Source organism: Eurosta solidaginis, chromosome 5 (genome assembly GCF_040869045.1).
Source record: "Eurosta solidaginis isolate ZX-2024a chromosome 5, ASM4086904v1, whole genome shotgun sequence".
Lineage (NCBI taxonomy): Eukaryota > Metazoa > Arthropoda > Insecta > Diptera > Tephritidae > Eurosta > Eurosta solidaginis.
The window spans coordinates 206,078,625-206,087,433 of NC_090323.1; positions in this window are offsets into that span (position 1 = coordinate 206,078,625).

An 8,809-nucleotide genomic window follows, 5' to 3' on the forward strand; every position below is an offset into this window, starting at 1 on the left:
GCTAATTTTATGTTGTTTGTTGCGAAAGCCTTAAATAAAGTTTTGGTTTCTTGGCCATATTGTATGCGAAATCCATTCTTTGACAAGATTGGCATACAATATGGCCAAGAAAGAGAACAACACAAAAAGAACAACAAAATATGCTACCATTCTTGGATATGGTTATTTTCAGAAACGCACAGGATGGAACCTTTAACACGGACTGGTACCGTAAACCAGTCTCATCAGGTCGTATTTTAAATTATAGGTCAATACATCCATTAACCCAAAAAATCAGCACCGCAAAAGGGTTAATAAACAGAGTTCTTAACTTAAGTGATGAAAAATACCACAACAAGAACAAATTAATTATAAAAGGCATCCTCAAAGCGAACGATTATCCGCCAAAATTGGTTTCAAGATTAATAAATCATTATAAAATATCCATCAACAACAAAAACACCGACCCAATATTAACGAACACCAACGCTCAACAGCAATTAGCAGAAATTAAAACTATGACAATTTCATATTTCCCGTATATTACAAAACTTGTTACAAACAAATTCAAAGAGTTCACTGCCGTTTTGCGTACAAAAATAAAAACAATGTTGGGAAAATGTACAACAAGATTAAAGACAAAATACCAACAAATAAAGAAAAGAACGTTGTATACAAAATAGACTGTATTGACTGCCAGCGAAGAAAAAGTTATATAGGCACTACATCTCAACATTTATACAAACGCCTAAATCAACATAGAAAAACTGTTGAGAAGAGAGAAACAGAAAAAAGTGCACTCGCCCTCCACGCTATTACTTTTGGACATAGATTTGACTTCGAAGGAACTAAAGTATTGGCTAGAGAGAAAAGTTGGGGAAAAAGAATCCTATTAGAAGAAATATTTATTAAAGCTGATAAAAACTGCGTTAATAAAAGAAGCGTAGAAGCTAAAAACATCAGCGACATCTATACGTGTATTTTCTAACGATGTCAACAATCATCAGCTGCTCTACATAGTCCATCAAGCACGAACCGGCTGACAAAGTATCAACAAACGTCAAATACGTATATATATAGTTTGTTGTTTGAATTTACATTGTGTTCATTTTATAACTTATTTCTTTTAAATTTTATTCAAATTTATAAATAAGTCCTATAATTTAAAATTTTATATATGACCATTTCTGCACAATGCAGAAAACAAAACAACTGGACAAGGAAGAACGCAGTAATTTTGAGTAAGAATCTGTGATTTCAATAATTGTGTTATATATGTACTTTTGTGTGTATATGTAATTAATAATTATTAACCCTCTTTTGCAATGCAAGGCCTTATAAACTAAGTTTTATATTTTTTTGTCATTAGGCCCTGAAGAAGACCAAAATAAAAGGTCGAAACGTTGGCGAGAAAATAAAAAAGGCGTTTTTCTGATTCATTGGACTGTAAACCCGAAACCAAAAAACAAATTTAGCAGATTCAAGTCGTTAGCATTCTCCAATGAGAAATGTGCACCAAATGGCGCTCCATGCGCTACTTAGGCACGGATCTTTGGTAATACTGAATACAACTTAAACTTAGTTTAAGCTAGACTATAAACTATTAAAAAATACAAAAACGCCGTTTTATGGAATGAAAAAATGCAGGTATGTTATACACATTACGCGTAACTGGTCATCTAGATTTTGTCAACTAATTAATTACTTCAAAACAAGCGCTGGCGTCAGTAAAAAATATAAATAAATTATTGGCAAAAAATTTTAATTTTTATATAAATTGCATTAACTTATGCACATTAGTCCTGGCGTTGGTTTTTATTTTTTTTTGGAATTTCAAATTCGGGTAGCGATGAAAATATGCGATTTGATGCCAAATTTTCATGCTGATTGGATGGTGCCAACCAGTGCCATAATAAGGTCAAAGGTCAACATTTTTGAAAAATACCCACATAAATTTTTTCAATAATTTTTTTTTATTTAATTAGATATACTATACTTATTATTATTATTATTTTTATTATTTTAAATCGGCAGTGTTTGGCAAGCACTCCGGGTGTATTTCTGCCATGAAAAGCTCTCAGTGAAAACTCGTCTGCTTTGCAGATGCCGTTCGGAGTCGGCATAAAACATGTAGGTCCCGTCCGGCCAATTTGTAGGGAAAATCAAGAGGAGCACGACGCAAATTGGAAGAGAAGCTCGGCCTTAGATCTCTTCGGAGGTTATCGCGCCTTACATTTATTTTTATTTAAATCAATGAAGATTTTGTATAGGCTGGAAAGTCCTTTCGGTAGCCTTCTACAATGTGTAACAAGTACTGCTTATCGCCTTCCTTGTGCGTCAAGCATCTGGCAAAGTCAATTATTAGTTTGATTTTTATTTACGCGGCATCTATAAAAATTAAGCTTAAAGAGGAACTTATAACTTGGCCAAAAAAATATTACCTTAAAATTTTCAATAATTTCTTTGCCATCACGCCGACGATATTTTTTACTTAAAAAATTTTTTTTTTAAAGTGGGCGTGGTCCTTCTCCGATTTTGCTAATGTTTATTAAGCATACATATAGTAATAGGTGTAACGTTCCTGCCAAATTTCATCATGATATCTTCAACGACTGCCAAATTGCAGCTTGCAAAATTTTAAATTACCTTCTTTTAAAAGTGGGCGGTGCCACGCCCATTGTCCAAAATTTTACTAATTTTCTATTCTACGTCATAAGTTTAACCCACCTACCAAGTTGCATCGCTTTAACTGTCTTTGGTAATGAATTATCGCAATTTTTCGGTTTTTCGAAATTTTCGATATCGAAAAAGTGAGCGTGGTTATAGTCCGATATCTTTCATTTTAAATAGCGATCTGAGATAAGTGCTCAGGAACCTACATACCAAATTTCATCAAGATACCTCAAAATTTACTCAAGTTATCGTCTTAACGGACGGACGGACGGACATGGCTCAATCAAATTTTTTTTCGATCGTGATGATTTTGATATATGGAAGTAGATATCTATCTCGATTCCTTTATACCTGTACAACCAACCGTTATCCAATAAAAGTGAATATACTCTGTGGGCTCTGCTCAACTGAGTATAAAAATGGTTCGAAAGTTGTGGCGTCAGTGTAGTCAAGAAAAAAACTGAGTGTTATGCTTTTGTCACACCGACAGGTCCACTCTGATTACAGACCTCTTTACAGTGGACGAAGTAATAAATGAAGTAATTCAACTCATTTTCTCACAGAAGTTTGACTCCACTATCTGCTCTCACCCACGAGACAGGTATGATGATATACTCATAAAGTTTGATTTTAACTCATCGATATAGGATTTTACTTTCCAATTACCTTCTCTATTGAAAGCAAAGAGGATAAATTATAATAAGAACTACCAGTTTGCTACGAGGGACGCGTAACTTGCTGGAAATCAAAAAATGTATGCCGAATATTTTATCTGAGGGACATGTTTGAATTGTCTCCATGCGGTGTAGGCAACTTATGCAATTGTGATTTTTGGAAAGAGAATTAATTAATTAAATACTGTCGGAAAAATAAACACAAATACCCCACGTCTCTTAATATAATTTTTCCTCTTTGTTCAAAGTAGCACTTGTTGATAAGGATGGCCCTCACTTCGTCATAATAATGTAGTGGAATGCATTTTCCCTCCACCGGTACAGATCGGGTTCGATCTCTCCATCGCTAACTAGAAATGATTTGAATTGTTGCCCCGGTTTTGAAACCGTCCTTCATTTAGTGGATTTTCTGGTAGCAAAATATTCCTATCTTCCAGCGTCTGCAGCTCCAAACACCCAAGCAGGCCGCACACAACGATTTGCTCTCCAGCGAGATGTCTATCTGCCCCTCTTCTTGTAGCGATAATGCTCACAAATACAAATACACAAAAAGTAAGGTCAAAGCCAGCGCGTGAGGATCTTCGTTGGTACAAGGTACAATTAATATTTCGGTTTATATTTGGTACACATAACGATCTGGTTTGGTGGATATTTTTACTCTCGAATCAATATAGCCATATCTTGAGCCGCTGTGAAGTTGATCAACCTCAACACTTTGGACGTTTTTATAACTTAGAGGCTGAATATTCCAACTGTAGGACCAAATACTCTTGCTATGCCCACCCTAGAATTACAGTTGTTGTTGTTGTTGTCGTTGTAGCGATAAGGAGGCTCCCCGAAGGCCTTGGGGAGTGTTAACGATGTTGATGTTCTCTTGCCGGAGGCAGATCCGGTACGTTCCGGTAACAAGCTCCATTAAGGTACTAGCCAGACCATCTCGGGAACTATTTGGAATGACCACTTGAAACATTCTAGGCCATCCCGCACTCCCACTCCCTAGATCCATAAGGCGCTTGGGGTCGCCAGAGCCGCGGCTGTTAAAGAAACAGGATTCGCCACAAGTAGCTTAGGTTGACAATTGGGTTGGAAAAGCTATATATTGCGCTGGCAACCCCTTGAAAGGTTTACGCTACACAGCCCCTTGAAGAAATTTGGTATTTTAGTCGCCTGTCATGGCAGGCATACCTACCGCGGGTATATTCTAAGACCGCTAATCGCCGACCACAATTTTGAATAACAAGATGAAAAAAATTAAGACCTTATAACAACAAGGAAAAGAGGGGGAGAACTGAGTCACAAACCAAAAAAGACAAATGCGCTATAAGCGATGATCCGTGGGAGCGAAAGGAGTTTAGTCTCAATGTGCTCCGTGAGGGAACGGCAGGAGAGTCCAAACGTAGAAGTAGAGTGGGGAAGGGGAAGTAAGGGAGCTCTTTCGCAGTACCGTGCAGCACTAAGAATAGTCAAACGCTAAGGAGCAGTGGTGGACCAAACAGTCTTGAAAAGAGAGCGTTACAAATGGGTCTATGAGGCGGTGGAAATAGGCCGAATATACTGCAACCGGTTCGAAGAGGAGGAAGTTTCGATCGGCAGAATGGAGAGGCAACGTTCGGCTGAAGGCGACAATCCTGCTTTCAAAAGGGAGAAAGGACCTAGTCACAGGGAAGTGAGGAAAGCCAGCCACCTATACAAAACGAGTGGGTCTAAAGCAGTAAGACTGTGGCGCTAGTCCCTGGTCCTATCCGACAGATGTCTACTGAAGGGTGGAGAAGTTTTAAAGATGATGAGGGAAGGAAAAAGTAAGCCCCTTCCAACCTTCGATTCGGCTGTGTGATATAATGGTGTAAGGAAAACAGCGTGCAACAACATCGCGGGCTTGCGGTGGCTAGAAGAAGTTGTTTTAAATCTCCAAAGGCAAAGCACGAAAGTGCGGATTGTGGTGGTGGGTAATGAACGTATGAATACCATGCTTGGAGGATAAGCGCTACATCTTCTAAATAAGCAAGCAGTAGGCTGCACAGGAGTAGGACGTGGACAACACGGTGAAGGTTATAGAGCGGTAGAGGTTGAAGAGGACATCGAAAGCCTTAAACCAAAACGACAATAGGAGGACGCAGACGTCACGAAAGGTGTTGCAGGACCAAAAACCTTAAAGGTGCTACGATCCCTACAGATAAACCTCGCAACACAGTAACGTGGCGTCGAGCGAATTCCTTCTAGCTCTTGGAAAGGGTTCGTTTGACGTGACGCTGATCCAGGAGTCATGGCTCCCATCGAGAGGAAACATTTCTGGGCTCACCGTGCGTGGATTTGGCGTTTACTACGCGTAAACGAAAGGAAGGGTGCGAGCTGCATTCATGGCAATTACGCTACTGAGGACCACTCACATTACATTGATCTCTTAACTTGATTTATCGAGCTATAATTGGAGAGTCCTTGATAGGCCATCCGTTTCCGACCATGCGTATATTAGCTTTACCATCCCACTGAAGAAGGTGAAGGAACCTTTAGAAAACCTAGGTTAACGAACTGAACCAAATTCTAGAAACATGTAGAAACAAAACTGGAACAACCCAAAGAGGATTCCAATATTGAGTAACATCAAGTCTTAGCAAGGAGCTGTGTCTTCTTAGAAGACAGGTGGAATAAATGTTTAAGTTGGCCAATGTGGCTGAAAGCGAAGCGTGTAGGGACAAGTTTAGGGATAAAGTTTTTTTGTAGCTCAAAGCATTGCTAATTAAATAATTTATTGCTTTGGAATGTTTCAATAAAATGTATCACCACATTATTTATGACTATGAATTTGACAAATCTGAAACGGAATTCGTAAATTAATGTAGTTTTTAAGCAAATAAGATATATTCAATAAAAAAAAAAATAATAATAATAATAACAAAAGAAGGTGTGAGGCAAAATTGCATAGATAGCACGCTATAATAAGCTTTAATGATATTCAACGCTTTGCTTTGCTCTCCTTAAGGCTTCCCACTAGGTGAACATCTTTCTCGTAAACCTCGCTAATTTCCAACAACACAAAACTTGTATTCATTTTGTTATGACACGTGAAAGAAGTTAAAAAGAAATATTAATTCTTGTCTGGCGACAAAGGGTAGTAAAAATCAAGCTACTTTTTTTCTTGTGGGTTAATTGTCACATTAAGCAGTAGCGAATTTAAATTTTATTGTAATTTTTGTTTTATGAGATTTTTGATTTGCATATTTTACCACCTTTAAGTGTACATACATAAATACTAGAGCTGGTCAAATTGTATGGATGGATTTTTTCCATCAGGAGTATAGCAAAAACGTAATCTACAGATGATTCTAAGGAAAATTGCGAAAGACACCATAGCTCTAAGTCCGATTTCGAGGTCCCCACTTTTGCAAAATGAGTATTTTGCCATATGAATGTCGGATTTGGCCAAAAAATCTTCATAGCTTTTGATAAAATTATAGCAAAAATATCATATTGGGCTTACTTTAAAGGTATTTTACGTACGTTTCAGAATCTGTATTATCTATAGTGTTTTTGAATTTTAGTTTGGCGGCCACCGTGGTGTGATGGTAGCGTGCTCCGCCTACCACACCGTATGCCCTGGGTTCACACCCCGGGCAAAGCAACATCAAAATTTTAGAAATAAGGGTTTTCAATTAGAAGAAAATTTCTCTAAGCCCCTCGGCAGTATTTGGCAAGCACTCCGAGTGTATTTCTGCCATGAAAAGTTCCCAGTGAAAACTCATCTGCCTTGCAGATGCCGTTCGGAGTCGGCATAAAACATATAGGTCCCGTCCGGCCAATTTGTAGGGAAAATCAAGAGGAGCACGACGCAAATTGGAAGAGACGCTCGGCCTAAAATCTCTTCGGAGGTTATCGCGCCTTACATTTATTTATTTTTTTTTTTGAATTTTAGTAGAGATATCAGGCTTAAATTATGAGAAATTAGCCTAAAATGAATTTTAACTATTATGTTTTCATTTTTAGCAAATTTCTTATGGAAAATTTTTTTTCTTTACAGCTAAAATAATTTCAGAACATATCCAACAACTTTTATTCAGACAGTTTTTCTTCGTTTTAGTAGAAAAAAATTTTCAAAAAAAAAAAAAACCTATATTTTCAAGTAATAACCAAAAAACACAATTTTTATAATTTTAATGTACGACGCAAATTGTTATTATTATTTAAAAAATTACTTTTTTACTTAGAATTCACTATTTTAACGTATTTTTCAAAATAAAAGGAATGTTATGTTGTTATTTTTTAAAATCTTTTTTGCTCTCAATTCGTGGTTGTTTTTCACGACTTTCTGCTGTTACAGCCATGACACCTTCACGTTTTTATACTCAGTTGAGCAGAGCTCACAGAGTATATTAAGTTTGATTGGATAACGGTTGGTTGTACATATATAAAGGAATCGAGATAGATATGTACTTCCATATATCAAAATAATCAGGATCGAAAAAAAATTTGATTGAGCCATGTCCGTCCGTCCGTCCGTCCGTCCGTTAACACGATAACTTGAGTAAATTTTGAGGTATCTTGTTGAAATTTGGTATGTAGGTTCCAGAGCACTCATCTCAGATCGCTATTTAAAATGAACGATATCGAAAAACCGAAAAAGTGCGATAATTCATTACAAAAGACCGATACAGCGACGAAACTTGGTAGATGAGTTGAACTTATGACGCAGAATAGAAAATTAATAAAATTTTGGACAATGGGCGTGGCACCGCCCACTTTTAAAAGAAGGTAATTTAAAACTTTAGCAAGCTGTAATTTGGCATTCGTTGAAGATATGATTATGAAATTTGGCAGGAACGTTACTCCTATTACTATATGTACGCTTAATAAAAATTAGCAAAATTGGAGAAGGACCACGCCCACTTTAAAAAAAAAATTTTTTTTAAAGTAAAATTTTAACAAAAAATTTAATATCTTTACAGTATATAAGTAAATTATGTCAACATTCAACTCCAGTAATGATATGGTGCAACAAAATACAAAAATAAAAGAAAATTTCAAAATGGGCGTGGCTCCGCCCTTTTTCACTTAATTTGTCTAGGATACTTTTAACGCCATAAGTCGAACAAAAATTAACCAATCCTTTTGAAATTTGGTAGGGGCATAGATTTGATGACGTTAACTGTTTTCTGTGAAAATGGGCGAAATCGGTTGATCCCACGCCCAGTTTTTATACATTATCCGTCTGTCCTTCCGCATGGCCGTTAACACGATAACTTGAGCAAAAATCGACATATCTTTAATCAACTTAGTTCACGTGCTTATTTGAACTCACTTTATCTTGGTATGAAAAATGAACGAAATCCGACTATGACCAATCCCACTTTTTCGATATCGAAAATTACGAAAAATGAAAAAAATGCCATAATTCTATATCAAATACGAAAAAAGGGATGAAAAATGGTAAGGTAATTGGATTGTTTTATTGACGCGAAATATAACTTTAGAAAAAACTTTATAAAATG